General features: G+C 44.8%; 1 long non-coding RNA gene across 2 annotated transcripts in view; it reads left to right on the plus strand.

The window, feature by feature from the left end:
• LOC138492659 (uncharacterized) overlaps positions 1 to 21,177 on the plus strand; it is a 301,491-nt gene that overhangs the window by 194,371 nt on the left and 85,943 nt on the right. For both annotated transcript variants that reach the window (XR_011276242.1, XR_011276241.1), the window contains exon 2: positions 17,586 to 17,747. This is a non-coding gene — a long non-coding RNA (uncharacterized lncRNA). The remainder of the gene's footprint in view (positions 1 to 17,585; positions 17,748 to 21,177) is intronic.

Consider the following 21,177-nt stretch of genomic DNA (forward strand, 5'->3'; position numbering starts at 1 on the left):
TACAAGGAAACCTCACAGGACTTCAAGCCTGCAATTGATTAAGGAGAAATGGAGAGCCTGATTGGGAAGCATACATTTTTTTCCCCCTTACTCTCATTACTATTTAAAAAGTCAATAAAGACTATATATTTTTGTTGAACCAACCTACCTTGCCTGAGTGGTTCATCACAGTGTCACCAAATTCCAACCACAGCAACCCCCAGTGGAAATACCCATGAGCCGGGCATTGTGACTGGGGGCAGTGTGTGTGGTGACTGGGGGCAGTGTGTGTGAGCCAACAGAGGCACCTACGGCAGCAGCCATGTGCCAGTGCACCTAGGCCACCCCGGTGAGGCTGAGCAGTTGGGAAGGAAGCCAAGTGACACATCCAAGTGCCATGCTCCACTCACCCATGTTAGGGGCACAGCAGTGCACCATTGGCAGCTGGCCATGTGAAGTATCAGCCCCCCCGATCACCAAGTGCAACAGTCCCGCTGGTCCTGTGCATCAGATGCATGCGAGCCAAGAAATGTCTAGGCCACGAATGCACCCATGCCATGCCACCACAGCAAATCCACATGCCCAATTCCCCCCGCCCCAGCACCAGGTCCCATTGTTCCCAATCCACTATCAGACGCAAGCATGCCAGGCCTGTGCATCAGTCCAAATACCCCGTGACACCTCCTCTCCCAGTAACTAGTGCCATACATGCCAATACACGTGAAATAATGTGTCCTACAGGCACATAGGCATCACCTGAGGCATCAGGGGAAGATGAAGAAGCAGGGTTGTCCACCCATGCACCCACAGCCCCACCCTGCATAGGGGCCGTCAGGTCATGGCAAGGCACAAGACACTCCCCACATCTCCATGCCGCAGCAGGGACACACCCAGTGCAGGAGCACAGCCCACCAGCGGCACATCAAGTGCAGGAGGACAGCCCACCAGGGGCACACCTGTTCCTAGTGTCCAGACCACCGTGGCGGACCTGAAGGAGGCTGAGCACACAACCCTTATTACCACCACCCTGGAGGATGGAGGGGCAAGCAGCCCAGCAGCAATGACCAGCATGCGGTCTTAGCCCCAACACAAGTTGACAGCCAGCTGCAGCAATCGCAAACACCACCCGAGAGCCCAGTTCATGATGACAAGGGCAGCCCAAGCCCACAGGGCCAGGCACAGCGGCGACGTGCCCACATCCCTGAGCCAGATGTGGGCACCAGTGCCAATGGGATCCCAGGCACAAGGCAACGTGCACCCTCCCCAACACAGCCGAATGCTGCCTTGGCATTGTGTTGGAGCGCCTTAATGCGATGGAGGCACAACAGCGTCACATGGAGGGCTTTGCAACTGCCCACAACCACCATGTGAAGGACATCATCCGGGCGATCATAGGGGCCACAAAGACAATGGCGCGGGACAATGCATGTACCCGGAAAGTAGTTGAAGCATGCACTGCATCCATGACTGGGTTTGGCCAGAGGGGCTCTCTGCCTTCGTGGAGCAGATGCGCAAGTCGAATGCGCTCCACCGACAGCTGCTACACATGGCAGCATCAATTCCATCAGCCCCCACAACCCCCATGGAGGAATCCCAACAGGGAACGCCTAGGCAGAGGGCCCAGTGCCAGCGTTCCCCATATGCCGGGGATCATGGGAAGAGGGCACGGCCATCTTGAATGGATTGTGTACTGTTGGCCTCTGTGCAGGACACATGGACACATCGCTGAGTGGGGCAGGAGGAAATGTGTGCTGTGGTGTTGGTGGTGGGTGGGGCTCGGGGGCACTGTGTGCTGGGGTGTTGGCGGTGGGTGGTGGCACTGTGTGCTGGGGTGTTAGTTGTTGGTGGTTGTTGGGGGGAGGAGCGATTGCGTGCTGGGGTGTTGGTAGTGAGTGGGGTTATGGGGTTAAAACAAGTCACATTAAAGCCTGTTGAACTGCTAGGACAATCATGATTGTGTACTTTATTCTATATGTGCAGGTCATGTGATGGGTCAGGTAACTGTGCTAAAAGTAATTGTCTATCAGTGCCTGTCGGGCCAGTCTCCCTTCCCTCACCTCTTCCCCGTGTGTGTCAGCACTGGCTCCGGCCACATGGTCATCTTCCTCATCTTCCCCTGGTTGTTGCTTGTTAGCATCGAGGGGTAGGGGCACATTCCACCTGAGATAAATGTTGTGGAGCATTGCACATCCCAGAAGAATTGTGCCTACTTTGTCTGGGGCATACATCATGGCCCCTCCAGTGCCATCTAGGCACCAGAATCGTGCCTTCAGGAGTCCGAAGGTGCGTTCTATGCAGATGTGTGTCCGGCTGTTGGCATGGTGGTAGGCGTTGTCATGTGGTGTTCGTGGGTCACACACAGGGGCATCATCCACGTCAGCTGCAGGTATCTGGAGTCACCTGCATGGGGTGGAATACCGACTTCAGTCATTTGCCTCATGCATGGGTCTGCATCTCAATATATTTGGCGATTATGTGAACGTGGGCATTCTTGTGTGCATCAGGGCCATGCAATGTCTATGTGTGACTGTTGTACATTCTTTGTATATCATGCAATGCATTGCTTGTCCTGTGCATGCACCTTGTGTTGTTGTGGTGGCTGTTCTGTAGCAGGTGACGGTTGACTGCACATGAGGTGTCAGCTGTGGCACAGGACGAGATGCTGTTGGGTGCTGCTGATCGGTCTGCGCTGCAGCACATTTAAGGTGTATTGTGGTTGATGTGGTCTGATGTGTTAGTGTGCTGGCAGCGGTGTGTCCATCACCATGTGTGGGTCCAGGTGAGGTAGATGTGTGCCTGCACCCTTGGATGCCCCCCTCAATGGTGCTGCACGGGGGCTGCCAGTGCCTCCTCTTCACATGCAATGCTTCCTGCGCCTATCCCCCCTTTTTAGTTCTGTGATTCAACGTGCATATTTGGTAGGGTTTCTACTCACCATCATCAAGGTCTGTTGCCCTCTGTGCCTCTCCATGTATCCCGGCAGTGTGCTGTTGCAGAGGACCATGGAGTCACGGGTGGATCCAGGGTTGCGGGGACAGCAGTGGGATATGATGAGGTCAGGGACACAGGTCATCTGCACGTTCATGGAGTGTTAGTGCTTTGGATTCCTGTGTACGGCCTTATGGGCCTGGGGCGCAACCGGTACCATATGGGTGCACTCAATGGCTCCAATAACATTGGTCAGTTGTGCAGTGGCATAAAAACGTGCCTTCATGTCATTGACCTGGGCCTGGGTGGTGGGCAGTGCAATGTGTTCATTTACATGGCGCATGCATCATGGCCATTGAGTGCTGAAAGCTGCCTGTCCCCAGGAACTGCAGGACTGCCACCAGCTTGACCAGTGGAGGCAGGCTGTACAGATGTTAATCCTGCTTCCAATTTGCTCATGTATTGTGGCAAGCAGCTGAGTGATGGTCTCCCTGTCCAGGCGGTACTCAGTTATCAACTGGGTGTCAGTAAGGGCCCAGGGTGATGGCCTGACCATGAAGATGGGCGCTTGCCTTGCTGGGGCTTCTCTCCTCCTCCTCACCGCCCTCCCCCAGTGCTCGCTGTGCCCTGGACTGGTTGTCCTGCATCTGTTGCTCCAGGTGCAGCATGAGTAACTGCATGTCACAGCTTCCAGCAAAGAATAGGAGCATGGTGTTGGAAAGTGTGTTTGTTGCCTGGGTGGGTCTTATGTACCCCTCTGGTGTGCATTGTTTGGACCTGTGGTTTAATTCTTGACACCTGGATTACTTTACCTCCAGCTGGAAGCTGGGGGTAATTCCAGCTGTATTAGCGCCTGTTTTCCGGTGTTAATACCGCTGGCCATGGAGTTGTGATACGTCTGTAATACTGCTGTATGTTATTGGCTCTATTACCACCGTCTGTAATTGCGCTGGCTGTAATAACGCTGGCTGTATTGACGCCAGTCCGTTTTGGGTCAGCTCAGGGTCCTGATCGGGCAGAGCAGTATTTGCGGCGCTAATACCGTTAACGTCAAATTTGAGGGTGACCGCCCAACTGGTGATGAGGCCCTAAGTTCTGGGTCTGCTCCTTGATGGGTCCTGTAGTCAACTGGGAACTATTGACTCCCTCCACTGGGACACACATGGGTTTTGGTTCTCTAGGAACAAGATGGGTTTGGGCCCATTGATCATCCAGGAAGTTCCCTGCTGCTCTGCAGTCAATCAAAGCTAGTAAGTGTTCCAGCAATATGTCTTTAAGACGTAAGGTCATTCGTATGACCACCATGGAGGTGTCTTGAGTATGGCTCGTATCCACTTGGGAACTCTCCTCTCCTTCCTGTATCCAGGTTCGCTCTATGACCGGGAGGCTGCGTTTCCCTGGTACCTCGAGGGTGCCACAGGGCTTTCACAAACCATGTGCTCTTTGGACCCACAGTACATGCATAGTCCTAAAGACAGACAGCGGTTGCGTTCCGTGGTGGTTAGGGCACCACGTGCAGCCCCTTTCTGCATGGGCTTGTCGATTATAGTGGATTTTGGGCTGGGTTAAGAGGGTTTGGAAAAGGCTCAAGGATTCTGGTTCTTTCTTCTTTCGGCCAGCCTTTCCTGTAGTCGGTAGTCAACTTGCATATCAGCGTAATCATGTCTGCTACATTGGCTGGTCATGCTACCCGGGCTACCTCATCCTTAAGGTCTTCATGGATACCTCGTCGAAAAATGGTTAGCAGCGCATCATCAGGCAAGGCCATTCCGGCAGCTAATTGTTTAAATTGGATAATATATGTAAGGAGGTCCAAAGATCCTTGGCACGAAGTACAGGGGGGAAAGCAGGGAGAGCAGTGAGTTACCAGGATCGGTAATAAAGGGTCTTGGAGATCTGGCAGCTTGAATCCCGTAGGGCAGTACAGCAGGAATTGTAAGTGCATACTATGAGTGCCACAGGAGAGTAGCAACGTCACGCTCTCTGGGTCCTAATGTATAAATACGGGTGGTCTTTTCCTGCAGGCCGCACTAGACTTCAGGGTTGTGCTGAATTGCTGAATACTTCAGGGAAACGGGAAATAGTGATTTGAATTGCAATCATGTATGATGATAATGCCTGTCGGCATGCTGTGGACGAGCAGTTACATATATTTATTACTGTGAGAAGTTAGCTGTTAGGCTCACCCATTTTGTGTTACTGCGATCGGTCCACCATATGACCCACCTTAGCTTAGGGCAAGTTAGGCTTTCAACCATCCCGACATTGAAGTCAATAAACCATTTTATTTGAACTTTGAATCTGTTGTCTGTATCTTGCTCCATGATGTCTTCACATGACCTACCTAATACAAAGATCTTCAGTATAAAGGACCAACAGAATAGCCCCAGATAATCCCTGTGTGTCCATCGTTTTGCATGACAAGGGAAACTCACTTCCTGAATGCAAAATTTTGTAGCCCATGTGTCGATCATGAATGAGAACGTTCTGTCAACTACCTGGACACCTATCTGGGGTTCCTCTCCCAGATTGGTGTTAATGGACAGGACTCGACACATCAGAGTCCCCTGTGGGTTGTCCTACTCTTGGTACATATTACCACCGGGGAGCAAAAAATGACTCCCTCCAAAAACATTTGCTCCAGTGTAGCGAGTACATGTTCCTTGGGGTAAATGATTTTTCTCTCATGTCTGCACCAATGCTTGTGCTGGCATGTTTGGTGGAATCCCAAAGGTCTGTGCAGCCACAGTTGCTGGGTTCTGTTCAACCTGTGCCTGCTGTGATTGCACATAGCCCGGGGCAAATGGCAGGGTTGGGAATTGCATCTGCTGAGCACCCATGTTAAAATACTGTGGCCTAACACGACAATCTCGTGACACATGCCCAAACCTTCCACATGACCAACACTGAATCCCATAGAACCCTCCATAATTATTTCCCATTTGTCTATTAAACCGGGGACCCATTCCTCCGAGCCCGCCAAATGACCCACTTCCCTGTGGAAGTCCTCCCCTGCCCCTCAGAAACCCTCAAGTTTGCCTTGGACCGGGAGCACACCTGTCCATCCACACCTGTGTCATACCCTATTCACCCTGTCCCTGTTGTCCCAATTGCACCTGCTGATCCTCCCTAGAGCTAGTAATTACTTCCCCTTCCAAAACAATCTTCGCCGACGTCTTCTGAACAAGCTTAGCCTCTGATTTTTAGCCTCTGATTTTTGCACTTGTTCTATACTTGCTTTTTCTTTTTCTTGCCTCCTTTTACAAAAGTGCAGAATGTGGGCTTAAATTTCCGACCAACTCTTGGCCCTCTGTTACGGTTCCACCTCGATATAGGAGTTCTGTGTTTCTGTTTTTGCCCCGTCTGGGACGCGCGACTCGGTGTCTGCATGCGGGAACCTCCCCCTTCCTACAACTTTGGAGGTTTTACTGGCAACAGCGTCAGCACGCTTTGCGGAGACACTGCTCTACTGTGCGTCCCTCATCACGTGAGCAACGGCTCGGCATGGTCACCTGACCAGCCTTGTCGCATCATCAGATCTGGATTTGCCCGCCTACTGCAAACTATAAACCAGACCCGAACGCCGGCTGGAGCGATTCTGATTAAAGTTGGTTCCCTGCGTTTATCCTTTGTGCGGAAACTTTATCCTGTTACTTTGTGTCATGGCGGATCCTCACGGCTGAAGTTCCTGCTCTTGTTTGATAACAGTATTTAATCTTGCTACTGAATTACAGACTGCCTCTGCTCACGCCCTTGTCCATTGTACTGCCCTCATGGTAACGACTTTAAGTGCTTCATTTCTGCATTGATGTTGGATTACCCTTGGCTTGTCTGCCTAGGTATCACTGGTCCCTCAGACAGAGAATTCTTAATTTTCAAACTGGGAGAATTATAGTGCACTAGACTAAGGACGCCCTGCGGTTTACACTGTGCACCACCCCATCTTTAGTGCATCCTCGTGCCGCCTGGGGTTTAGGTCTTCACTAAAACCACTAACCTACCCCTCCCATCCGCTTTTGCTTTCCTTGTGGATTACAAACTGAATTATCTCCTGAGACTGCATCTTCATCTTCTGCTCTTCCCCTTCCACTAGGTAAGGAGTCTCTTTGGCCACTAATTACGTCCTGTTTGCTGAGCAACTTGTTAGGATCTTACTCTCTACCCTTCTTGTCCTTATTGTAGCGGAGTCCAGACTGAGGGCTTAATACGCGCCACCAAAAATAACTCACCAAAACTGTTGTGCCCTACATTAAAGGTCAGTAATCCTCACATTCTGGCTTTGGTTGTCTAATATCTATGTTTCCATTCTAAGACCTTTCCTTTCCTTTACAGTTGGCGCACATTGGATGGTTTTGGTCCAACCACTCCTGTGTTTTGGTTTTCCACTCTTTCAGTTAATCTACTCCTCTGTTCAGATAGTTACACGAATAGAGGAGCACATCAACAGGAAGGTCTCCCTCACTGAGGAGACTCAGACCAATCTGATCTGAGTTACTTAGCAGTCGTGCTTCTTCAATCTCCAGTGGCCGATCGGGTGCTGAGCACAAAAAAAAACCCACTCCTACCACTTTTTGTAGATCGTGCTCCTTCATTAGCATATGGTAAAATATCGCCACATTCCTGTCCCACACTTCTCGCCTTTCTCCCCTCCACATCTCCTGAATTAACTGGATATGTTCATGTGATCATCATCCAATTTCGTTTTAGCTACAATCAAATTTATATCAGGCGTATCAGGATACATAATCCGCAGTGCCCCCCCCCATACTTGCGCCCAACAAATTTCTACAAGCTGCTTTGGCGTGGCCATTTGTATCCAACTGAACTCCTGGATTCCCTGATCTCCTCCAAAGCTCATCTGACCTCTCCCCCATTAGGGCTGTGACTAAGCTCTTCATGGCCCCTATGGCCAACAGGACACAGGCAGTATGTTTCTCTAATGCATAAATCCACTTCTTTGCACTGAGCTAAGTGTGGGTCTTCATCAAGTTATTCCGGTCCATGTGTGACCACTGGACACAATACGCCTTTCCCAGACCCTTCTAAAGTAACAGAAACTGAGTTGCACTGGTTTTAGTGGGGCTTCTTCCATCTCTCCCCTACTACTTGCTACAGCCATGCGAGTACCCTGGCGCGTCCTACAACTCCATTGTGTGCTCTCTATCGCTGCTACTGCAGTGGGAGGTAGGGTGAATATGCCCTGCTCTCCCTGCTAAACATCCCATTCCTCCCCTTCTTCATCGTCTAGTCCAGTTGCTGCATCCCCTGACCCTTCTACAGGTACAAAAGCATAATCAGCACTACCATATGCTGCTGTCTCCCTGCTCAAACCCTGTACCTGTGGCCGCATCCCTGTTCTCCATATCTACCTCAACCGGTCTGATAACCGATTTGTCCAACCTAACTAGAGAACCTGCCCATGTCTCCACCTTCCTTCTGCTACATCCCTTACCTGTCTTCTCACTTCCTCCCGCTCTTGAGCTCTTTGCTCCCATAGCAACACTGCCTTTTCTCCACTAGCCTTAGCGCTTCTTTCATTTTTTCCTGCTTGTGTATATATACCACTTGCCACAACCTATCCTCTATCCTAGCAAGAAAAGGCCTGTCCTCCTCTTTCTCCCTCATTCTTGATCCTTCACCCATGCTTTTAACTGACGGCCTTACTCTCTCTCGTTCCTCCACCCTTAGTCTATCTGCTAATCTAGCAGTCGAAGGAGCTGTTCCCTTTGCGCTCTCCCTTCGCAACCTCTCTGCATCCCTAACCATTGAAGCAGTTATATTTCCACTTCCCGCGAGATCTCACTTCATATGCCTCGCAGCTGATGGAGGCATTACCTATGTCTGCCTTGCAACCACTAGAATGGCTGCTGGGGAAAATGGAGGTTCGAACTCAGGGTCTGTGTACCTCTCTGTGGGCGATAAAGGATCCATATGGGGGCGATGCAGAAGGAAGTCCTGCACCCTCCTTTTTTGGTCCATCCTCCATGATTTCAACATTATGGCCCTTCCTGCCTTTTTCCTACATCTTTCATAGCTCTAAGATATTTAACAATTTCTCTAGTTTTGAGCCCTTGTGCCTTGTAGTTAAGAAAGTGTGCAGGTTCTCGAATATCCCCATATCATAGGTTCCCTCAACTGGCCAAGAATACAGCATTTTACCCTTGTTTGCAGCAGCCACTCACTATGGTATTTTAAAACGTTTGCCTTATATCCAGGAAGTACCTGACACAAATGATTCAACAGAGTCTCCATACTCCACCCCAATTTATCCAAGACAATTTCACAAAACAATACCAAGTCTAGGCCATGGCACAAAAAATGTTCACCCAATGGACCCCCTTTTTAACGTCTACCCAGTTTCAATTCTACTTCTCACTCTTATACAAAAGACAGCATCTTATCAAAAACACTTGTCGGACAATATTTCCAAGATATCCCCACCACTCGAGTATTGGAGGGCGCAATGCTTTTCAATACAGCTCTGCTGCTCTCGCTCTCTCTTCTTTTACTAGTACAGCCTTCTCTACTACAAAACCGTCTTTTCCTGTGTACAGGAAGTTTCCCCTCACTACTTTGACTAACCAAGAAAATCGAGACGAAGGCTCCACCTGCACGGATAATATAAAAGAATGTCAAAGGTACACCGCAGAAAGGTATCTACGGTTGGACTTACCCCAAGATGCTACCTCAGATGTAGGTGACGGCTCCCACCAACCAGACAAGCTAACTGAAGAGTATCAGGACAAACCTCACAATGGCCGTGCTGGGTGGGATACCACCTCAAACCTCTAAAATAACATACTAGGTAAAAAATATATACAAGGGTCTAACAACGCAGAATAGTTCAATCACTCGAAAACATCCACTTTTCGAATACCTGCAGCCTCAACTAATTTCACACACACAGACACTCCGAGTCTACCCTTAACAAACCTCTTAAATCAAAGAAACAACCCTCTTTTACCCCTATTTCCCTTCTTACTTTACCTCCAAAAGTCCACTGATGTGAACCTGAGGCGCTACGATGTGGTGCTCCGTCAAGTCGTCCTGTACAGCTGGGCCAAAGCACCACGCCTCCGGGAAGCAGACAGACCTTTAACCAATATAGCGTCCGCAAACCTCTCTTTTTCACTGTGCACCAAAGACTGGTCCTCGAAGTGAGGTGCCGCAGCTGAGTGGTGAAGACAGAAGAACCCCATGTCTCGGAAAGCTTGGACTCTTAGCTGGCTTGCCAAATTTGTGGGGGCGGGCCCCTTAATCACCTTCACCCCAGCGGGCCCACCACCTGAGGAACAAGTGCTCATTTTGTACGTAAAGCAAGTTTATTGTACAACTATCCGGGGAGCAGTTAGATGGTGCTGTAGAACAAAACTAACCCAAGTCTCAATAATTCACATCAGTTGAGATCTTATGTACATTTTTGCAACAGTTAAAACACTTGCAGATACTTTATTACAATCCACCCCCCACATGTGATTGGACAAAAACCTCTTCAAAGAAATCCCATCTTTCTCCAATGCCTACATCCTCATTGGTATCCTTTATCTTAAGTACCATCTTCAGCTCATATGTGGAACAAACCTCCTTCTAGGATTTGTCTATGAAAGGTCATGACTTCATCATTCAGTTAAACATTTGTATGCAGCCATAATTCATTACTAGCAATAACTGACCTAAGCCCTTTTAACCTTAACTCTTGATTGCACATGGTTCGCATAAATATTCAGAGCGATATGGAGAAACTGGGTAAATAAGTTCTCTTTGAATTAGCATTTCTATCTCATTCCCCAGGTCACTGGTTTCATTGAAACACACGCTGGAGACCAAGTAATAATACTGGGTCACACAACTGCTCTCATATGGGGCCCAAGATGGGCACGTATTTATATCTGATTCACGACAATATGTTCAAGTATCCATAATATACCATACTTCTTAGAGAAAGGAAGATGAGTCTTTCTGATTCATATCAAAAATGATTTATCCATAGTAGTTCAAACAAAAAGCTATCACTAATAATCCTTAGTGAGGAAGCAGTTGCCACAATCCACATGTATTAGACTAAAAAAGCCAATGCATTTCGGAAATTATTTCCTTCATCAGGGCGAGTCTAATTATATAAGTCCAGCAAGCAAGTATATAACATAACAAATGCAAGTATGTGACATAAATTCATATAATGGTGACAATTCAAACGAAACATACATTGAAAAAAATGAATGAAAGGAACCAAACCAATCAGTAGATGTTACATCATGGGTAAATATCAATAGCAAAAAAGAAAAAAGAAAAAAGAAAAAGAAAAATGCCGTAAGTGGTTTATAAGGTAGATAAATGAAACCAAAGAATAATAGGTGTGGATTTACCTCATTGGTGTGGTCAGTGGTGAAAAACAGAACGTCCTGCGTTCATGCCCACTCAGCAGTGGGTTGTAAATGACATTATGCACAAAGGCATGGAGAAAATCCACTCGTGCTTACAAGGAAACCAATCTGTGGATCATAAAAGATCCAATCAGATACTGTGTTTTACACTCATACTTGATCAAAGAGAAGGATTGTGATCAGATTCTTACCTTGTAATACACAGAGAGAAACGATCCTCCACTGTGCAGCTGCAGGGCAGTGACACAGACTGCAGTGTGAAGCCGTTGTCTAGGCAACGGTTCTTTTGTTTAGCATGTGACCACCTCGTTTCTGTGAGATGCAGGTGGTCACAATTAATGATGTAAAATTGGCCAGGGCCCATAAAAATGACAAACCAAATATTTATGGGGCATCATCAATAGGTGCCCATAATTGTAATGATAAAATCCGAAAAAAAATTAAACATTAGAGTAATGAAGATAGAAAAAATACTGTCACAGGTCTGGTCACAAATACTGCTGTACATTCGACCAGGGCCCCCAAAAAATAAAAAATGAGGTATTTATAGGGCATCACAAATGGGTGCCCATAATTGTAATAACAAATTCCCAAATTAAAAAAATTATGAAAAAACAAAGTAGTAGTGATGGATTTATGTAGGTGGTCACAAATAATGATCTAAAATAGGCCAGGGCCCACAAAGATGTCAAACCAAGTATTTATGGGGCATCATAAATAGGTGCCCATAACTGTGATAGTAAAATCCAAAAAAAAATTAAACCAGAGAATAATGAAGATAGAAAAAATACTGTCACAGGTCCTATGGCTATCTGGTCACGAATACTGTTGTAAAGTCGGCCAGGGCCCACAAAAATTAAAAATGAAGTATTTATGGAGCATCACCAATGGGTGCCCATAATTGTAATGACAAAATTCCTAATAAATATATTAAGTAAAATAGTAGTAAAGATAGAAAAAATACTGTCACAGGTCTTTAAGCTGTCTGGACAGCAAGACATAACAAAATTAAGCTAAGGTAATAGTAAGACTATTCAAACGTAGATGAGCAGTTGAAGCACAGTCACAGTGCGTAAGGTGTCACCCAGGGGCGGCACCTTGGGTCCCAGACATACGTCCGGGACATGCACTAGCATAGCTCTCAACTCACCCGCTTTTGTCGGGTGTCACCCGCCTTGCAAAGGGCTGACTCACCCGCCAAGCCTCCTGCACGCCTATTCATTCCAATGGGCGTCTCACCCGCCAAAAACAAAATCGGGTGATTTCACCCGCCTTTGTGACACAAATGGTTGAGGGCTATGCACTAGGGCTGTTACTAGAATGCTCAAAACATGATTAGACAACAGGCAACATATGCCAGACAATAATTAAGAAAATAAAGCAAAAAAGGCTACATGAGGTAGAGTGATTCGAACTAGTTAAGCTCAACGGCCGTCAACATGTGGAAATGTAAAAAAACAGTATCCAAATGTTCAGAACATCTTTCACAAATTACTCTGAGCATCATATAGAGTAACCAATGCAATCAAAAAGTAATAATTAGAGCACAGGGCAAAGAGACCCCTATGTATGAAAACATGTTAAAGTATACAACTCAAGCACAGAAAGAACAGTAGAAACAGTAAAGTCACAAGAGGAACAGTAGAGACCCTTATGTGTGAAAACATGGCAAAGCATACACCTTTAACACAAGCAAAACAGTAGTATCACAATCAAATATAACAGTGGTAATTGATCTCCTCATTCAGACCGCTCGGGACCAGACTACGGAGTTTATCAATCCAAAATGTCTCTCTGCGATTGAGGCGCAGACCTAAATCTTCATGAGGATTATTTCTTGTGAGTACCTCCAGAATCAGAAACTTAATCTGTGAAAGATTGTGATTGTTCAAGGCCCAGTGGCGAGCTACAGCCGAATTAGGGTTGGAATTACGGATACATGACCGGTGTTCGTTCCATCTGATTTTGGCTGCTCTAGTTGACTGGCCGACATAGTATTTTCCGCAAGGACATTTAATGCCATATATGATGTTGGCAGTGTCGCATGTGCCAAATGTCTTGAGGATGATCTTCTTACCTGTACGTGGATGGAAGATTACATTGCCTTTAATGACGGAATTGCAATTAATGCAGTGTAGGCAGGGAAACGTACCAGTGCGTTGTGTGATCATTTTTTTCAATGGAGGTCTTGTATGTACAAGTTCGTCCCTGAGATTCCTACTTCTCTGGTATGCAAACACAGGTAATTCAGAAAACAAGTTTTGTACTCTTATGTCGTTTTTGAAAATGTTCCAGTGTTTCTTAATTGTTTGTTTGATTTTATTGCTCTGGGTAGAGAATTTTGATACATATACTGGTGATTTAAGGTCCCTTGTTGGTTTCTTAGGAGCGGATAGTAAGGTTTTACGGTCAAGACTGTTGACCCTTTCAACTGCAGAATCCAGTTCTTCTTGATGGTAACCTCTTGCAAGAAATTTCTCTTTCATAGCCAGTTGCTGTGAAATACAATCCTCGGGGTCACTTACAATCTTTCTGACTCGAAGAAGTTGACTAAGTGGCAGGTTCCTTAGTAGGCTGGGCTGATGGAAACTAAGGCGGTGTAACAGATTATTGCGATCAGTTGGCTTCCGGAAAAGGGTGGTACTATAACCATTGTCTTTCTTTATTATTTGTACATCTAGAAACGTAATCTTGTCCCGTGATGATTCCCTAGTGAATTGAACTCGTTGGTCAATGTTACTAAGGTGCTCAAAGAAGTCATCAAATGCTGTATCTGTGCCTGTCCAAATGCCAAAAATGTCATCTATGTATCGAGTCCACATGTAGATATCCTTATTCCATTCCGGTTTGTTCAAAATGTGGTCCGACTCGAATTTGTACATAAAGCAGTTGGCGTAAGTCGGCGCCATAGTTGCGCCCATGGATGTGCCAGAGACTTGAAGGAAAAACTGGTTATGGTATTGAAAATAAGAATTTTCAGCAATAAATTGCAGAAGGGTTAGAATAAATTCCTTTTGGGCTCGAACATCCGGTGATTGAAGTAAAAGCCATTCTACTGCTTCAATTCCAAGGTCGTGTGGTATAGAAGTGTATAGACTTTTGACATCTATAGTAAACATCAGATGATCCTGTTGGAAAGTAATATTGTTAAGCTTCTGTAAAAAATGAGTTGTGTCTCGAGTATAAGTAGGGGTTTCTTGAATTAGGGGTTGTAGGAAAAAATCAATGTAAACACCAAGTGGCTGGTTTATACTGTCAATTCCTGCGACAATGGGTCTGCCAGGGGGTTTGATAGGGTCCTTATGAATCTTTGGCAGAGTGTAGAAATTCGGAATTCTCGGATGTTCATTGAGCAGGAACTTATGTGTATGTTCATTTACCCAATTTAGTTCGAGTGCTTTGTCCAGCAGAATAACTAAGTTCTGTTTGATTGAGATAGTTGGATCATGATCTAGAGTGGCATATGTGGTCTGATCTTGAAGTTGTCTACTACACTCAGAATCATAGTCTGTAGTGTTAAGGATGCCAAGGGCACCTCCTTTGCCTGCGGGCGAATAGTGATTTTGGTGTCGCTGTAGAGATCTCTAATAAGTCTCATTTCGTGAGGTTTCAAGTTCTTGTGTGGCGGGGTTCGATAATTGATCCGTTCAAGATCTCGAGTGACCAGTTTCTGAAAAATATCGATAGAGGGGACACTGATGGGAGGTATGAACCCACTTTTAGCCCTGAACTCTTGGAAATCAGGCATGTTGGGAGGTTTATCGTATGTTTCCAATTCTTCAAAGAACACTTTCAATTTAAGCTTCCTTACAAATTTATAGAGTTCGATCTTACTGTTGAACAATGTTGTACTATAGGTCGGAACAAAACTGAGACCTTTTTGTAATGTGTCTTCTTCCTGTTTAGTAAGAGTTCTGTCTGAGATATTAATAACTAAGTTTTCCTTAATTGTAGACGTGTTTGAGGTTTGGGTCTTAGGCTTCCTCCTCCCCCTGCGGGTTCTTTTGGCCGTGCGCCTAAAAAAACAGCGGTGGATGTTTGTGCTGAGGAGCTCACTGTGTGGTTGAGGTTGTCAAGTGCTTGTTCAATTGGTGTTTCTGAATCTCTCTGTACTTCTGAGTCTGAACTAGAGGTGTTATCAGATGATTGTTTGTCGGATGGGTTATTTATAGAGCTTTTTTGGTGCTACTGGGCCATATTTCTCCATCCATGTGTACACTTCATCATTTATATAGTCGTATGTGTCGCGCTTAAATTTCTTAACTTTCTTTTGTTCAAGCTCAGTTTTGTATTCTTCAAGTTTTGTATTAATATCCAGAAGAATTGAATCGTATTCCTCTTTACCCAATGTAGCCACTAGTTCCTTTTCAATCTCTTGAATTTCTGTACCCAAAGTAACCAAGTTTTTTGCGAGTTCCTGGATGGTAAGTAGGATCAGGTCTAATGAACATTTGTTTAGGATAGCCTCCCACTTGCGAACAAACTCCTTGCTTTCTTTACAAAGGGTCGGGCGTAATTGTACTCGGAGTCCCCTTGGAATTCGCTGGTTTATGATCCACAGATTGGTTTCCTTGTAAGCACGAGTGGATTTTCTCCATGCCTTTGTGCATAATGTCATTTACAACCCACTGCTGAGTGGGCATGAACGCAGGACGTTCTGTTTTTCACCACTGACCACACCAATGAGGTAAATCCACACCTATTATTCTTTGGTTTCATTTATTTACCTTATAAATCACTTACGGCATTTTTCTTTTTCTTTTTTCTTTTTTCTTTTTTGCTATTGATATTTACCCATGATGTAACATCTACTGATTGGTATGTTTCCTTTCATTCATTTTTTTCAATGTATGTTTCGTTTGAATTGTCACCATTATATGAATTTATGTCACATACTTGCATTTGTTATGTTATATACTTGCTTGCTGGACTTATATAATTAGACTCGCCCTGATGAAGGAAATAATTTCCGAAATGCATTGGCTTTTTTAGTCTAATACATGTGGATTGTGGCAACTGCTTCCTCACTAAGGATTATTAGTGATAGCTTTTTGTTTGAACTACTATGGATAAATCATTTTTGATATGAATCAGAAAGACTCATCTTCCTTTCTCTAAGAAGTATGGTATATTATGGATACTTGAACATATTGTCGTGAATCAGATATAAATACGTGCCCATCTTGGGCCCCATATGAGAGCGGTTGTGTGACCCAGTATTATTACTTGGTCTCCAGCGTGTGTTGCAATTATAAGTCCGGGTGTCTCCAGACTTGTCACAGCCAGCTCCTTTTCAATTGGATGTATATTCTTTTTTGAAATATTTGATTTTTACTTGAATATTCAGAACATTTTTGAATACATGGTGGTGCCCACTCTCTTCTCTGTTTGTTCCACTGGTTTCATTGAAACAGTCTAATCTAAATACTGCCACTTCACAGCACAGCAAAGCGTCCAGATACCTCCAGGTTCAGTGCGCTATACAAGCAAATAAAACAAACAAACAAAACAAACCTCCTTACAAGGTAAAGTCTGCACCCCTGCTGACACGACCGACACCCTAGATAGCCCAGGCACTTGAATGCCTATGCTAGGTAAGAGATGAGCAATAGGGGGTGCCTGAACCTTCTGCTCATGAACTCAAGCTCGAGATTGATAATTATACACAGAGACATCACCAGAAACATGGGCATGCTCACAACTCCCCAAACTTGCTGGACCAGATTGTACACTGCCAACAGTGACCCTCAGAATAGAATCATTATTTTGTTTAAATAGGATATCTTTAGCAGCGGCATGCATTTTTTATACTGTCAAACTTAAACAACAATTCCAACAAAACTGTGTTGGACTTGGTTTCACTCTGAAGACCCTCAAATAAGGAAAGCAATATTCAAAGTACTTGGCCTTCACTGATACAGTTGTCCATTCTACTCAATACTGCAGATAACCTTCTAGGAGAAGGACTCAGCAGTGAGTTCGAAGAGGATGATATGCACTCTACTTGGGTAAATTTGACAATAGACTCAGGTTTTATGGAATATAAGCCGAGCTTAAGTCAATGGAACGCAGTTGTGCAGTTAGGAAATACGAGGGGGCGTTCAACATTGGGGAGTGCCCTCTGCCTACACGAGTGTCCAGAGAGAAGAGTTCAGACAAATCCACAAAATTAGAATCAGATCTCAGAAAAAAGGTCCTCAGCGTTCACAGATGGTGTTGCCACCGTGGCGGTAGTAAAATAGAAAGAATTAATTTTCTTACGTTTATGCTTTTTCCTCTGTTGTTCTTTATTAGGCACAGGATCCAACCGGCACTCCAAGAGCACAACAGCTTGACTCTACTACGGCGACCATGGAAGAGGAATGTTTACAGCAGCAAGCATGTCAGCGTCGGAAATAGAGATTGAAGTGTTCGTCATTGTGCCCCCACTCCGCAGATTGTACATCAACAATGCAGGTGACTTCTTAAGGATCACTTACCTAGTTTATTTATTTATTTTTTAAATGGTTTATTGCAAACCTTATACATCTTACTCCATAAAACAATTCATACAACCTGAATAATTCATTAAGAGCTGCCCGTTCCTAAAATTGCTACTAAGATTACTAATTATTATAAACCAATGCCACTTACTCCATGGCGAAAAAACACTTTGTGCCAAATTAAATAATTCATTAAGGATTATACCTTCTTAAAATCATTACTTTCAATCTCGTAGATAAATACACTTTACTTAACGTATACTAATAAAGCAATTTCCATTAGCGTCCTGCTAAAATTCCACATTTTTCATTCTGTGTCTCTCGTAGAGGTCACCCATTAATTCTTTCAATCAATAATGTTAATCATTTTCAAAAAGGTAACTAACCTGATCACCAAGGAGCAGGTAGAATCCATAGAGTAAACAAATTCAGAAAAGAGTTCTACTCTCAGCTTCTGAAGAGCCCCACACTCAATCATTAAGTGCTTGAGGGTTTCTAATGCTGTTCCACAGAACCGACACTGCATTTTTCTGGATACCTCGTGTTAGTTTGAACTCTCTGGTCCGGAAGAGGTTAAATCAAAACCTTAAAAAGGTGTCTCTATATCAACTGTCAGGGGACTGTGTTAAATATTTCTGAAGTGTTCCTTTCTTTTTACATTCAGTATTCATTTTTCTACTTAGGCTACATTGAGCCCTTTCTTCTCAGGTCACAATCCAGTCTTTTCTATCATTTTCTGTTTTGCCTCACCTGGGTTTTCACACAGTAGTTCTACGGGCAACTCATACAACTCCATTATGAGCTCACATTGTCGCTTAAAGTCTATACGTGAGCCTCCCCCGCACCCAATTACCATTTGGCTCGCCAATACGGTGTACATTGAATTTGTCCTGCCCACCAGTAACTTGCGAAATAGCAAAATAGTTCTCAACTGTACAATGTACAGAAAAGAATTCAACCCTAACTCAAAATGAATCAGTGTTATTGTGATACGGTTAGGCAATCTTACTACTTTTTTCCATATCAAGCCTTCAAGTTTATCGAGTTTGAGACTCTCCATCCTGGAGAAAATGTCTAAACCATACACCAGAACAGGGATAATCTTGCACGAGCGGTTTGATTGAGAAACAACAATACGTTTTTGCAATGTAAGACATGTGTGCCACTAATTGCCGGCCCTTAGACCACAGAGCCTCCTTGTAGACCTTAATTTCCATTGGTCTCACTAATAGAAAACCCAGATATTTGGCATTCATCACTACTGGAATATGTTGCCCATCCAAGGACCATCAAAATGTGTTCAATGTGTGTCTGTTTCCTTTATAGCACATAGTGCAGGACTTCTTTGGATTAATTGTCAGCCTATTTAATTTAGCATATTCGTCAAATCGCAAGAGCAGCCTATGTAGACCCACCTGAGTTCTATCTAATAACAATATATTGTCGGCATAGGTAACACAGAAACATCTCTCACCCTTTAATTTGGGTGAGATAAAAACGTCTCCTTGCAGGAATTCCCACAAGTCGGCCAGATACAAATTGAAGAGGCACGCTACCAGCACACACCCCTGTCTCAGACCACAATAAGTACTTATTGAAACCGAAACATTGCCCCTCTGGTTCAGTCTTACTTGAGTCAACGTACGCGTGTGCAGTTGGATGAGCATGTCCAGGTTGTGTGCTGGGGTACCCCAATCTGAGAGCTTCTTCCACAGCGTTGCTCTATCAATAGAATCAAATGCCAAGTTCAGATCAATACTAGCCACGTATAACGGGTCCCCCTGACCTTGGATGCCTGGTCGATAAGGATTGAATGAGTAACCCACTTGCATCTGACCCCATATCTCGGCGAAAGCCTGTCTGAAATTTTGAAAGAATTCCCTTGTCTCTAGACCATGCTTCCATTTCTTTTAAGAGACATCTAGAGAAGATCTTACTTTCAATATCCATCGGGGCTATTGGTCGGTAATTTACTGGATCACTACGGTTTCCCTTTTTATGCATGGGGAAATTACTGACAAAGACCAAGCCATGGGGTTGGTTTTGCATTGAATGATATTACGAGACAAGATATGAAGCACCATTGCCCATGCTGTCGCTTCCTGTTTCAGGATGACATTACACAGGCCATTCGGACCTGGTGCCTGGAATTAGACACAGCTTTTATAATAGCTTCAAGGGTCTCTACCAAGATGTCTAAGTCCCATCCTGTATTACGTTGTTCCTTCTGTTTTAGGGGAGTTCCTCCATACAACTTAGAAAAGTGCCTCACCCAACTCTCTTCCGAAACAAAGTTTAGCACTACCTAGTTCTGTTTCCCCTTATTTTGATTTACGGGAGTCCCGAAGCTTTTGCTGTTTTTACACAGCACTGCTTAAAGCATCACTTCACCATCTCTCTGTAATAAGAGGCACGTGTACATTTAAGCCATTTTTTAAATGCCTGCTTACCTTTTTTTAATCATGCCCCTTTTTATTGGCTCTTCTCATCTCCCTTTTCGTCACTTGAATCTCGTCAAGATACACATGCGGGTGATTAGAGTATGAACCCCCTCTCTTGGACTGGGCACATAAAGCGTTTTTTTCTGCCACAAATTTCGGGAAGGTATCTACTCCCAATTCCTTCGTTTTCATCTCCAGGGTTGTTGTGACGCAGAACTCCCTTATCAGATTATTAATCTGATCCATGCCTTTCTGGCTCCAACCTAACCTGTTCTTTTGGTTATTCACGGACAGATTTTTTAAATTAGTTGTATGCGGCCCAGAGATCACAAGGTTGATTTTTAGGGTTACTTTATTATGGTCACTTACCAGGCTGCTGACTACTTCAAGCCTTGTTACTGCATGGGCTAAACCTTCAGAGGCTACAGCATAATCCAACCAAGTTTTAAATGTGTTTCTTTGCCATGTAGTTTTTGCCGGAATATCCCCGTTATGTGACCATTTAGAATTGGCAAGCCCCAACCTTCCCAGTAATCCCTCCGCCTTGCACCTTGGGCGACTTGTAATACTGCAGGAGGAATTTCACCCCTCAACCCAATTCTAGAGTCTGGGGCACACAGTGAGAATGGAAGTCACCAACCATTAAAAGTTCAGAATCTATATATTTCATTTGAAAGGTTCCTATGATGTCGTCCAAGGCAGCCATCATAACCGTAATATCAAAATGGGTATTGATCCAATATATATTTACGAACAGGATATGTTTGAACACCAGGTTCAGGTCCAATTCCACCAAAATTTCCAGTATACCTCTCTGTTCATTGGATATCAAAGTACCTTTAATGCCCACCTCCTGCTTGATGAACACACATAAACCCCCAGATGGGTGACCCGCACTGGCTCTATTGCCCATTTGATGGAAACATGAGTGCCCATCCCACAGTAAATCATCCATCGCACAAT

The sequence above is a fragment of the Ambystoma mexicanum genome, chromosome 10 (genome assembly GCF_040938575.1).
Source record: "Ambystoma mexicanum isolate Mex_15411 chromosome 10, UKY_AmexF1_1, whole genome shotgun sequence".
Taxonomy (NCBI): domain Eukaryota; kingdom Metazoa; phylum Chordata; class Amphibia; order Caudata; family Ambystomatidae; genus Ambystoma; species Ambystoma mexicanum.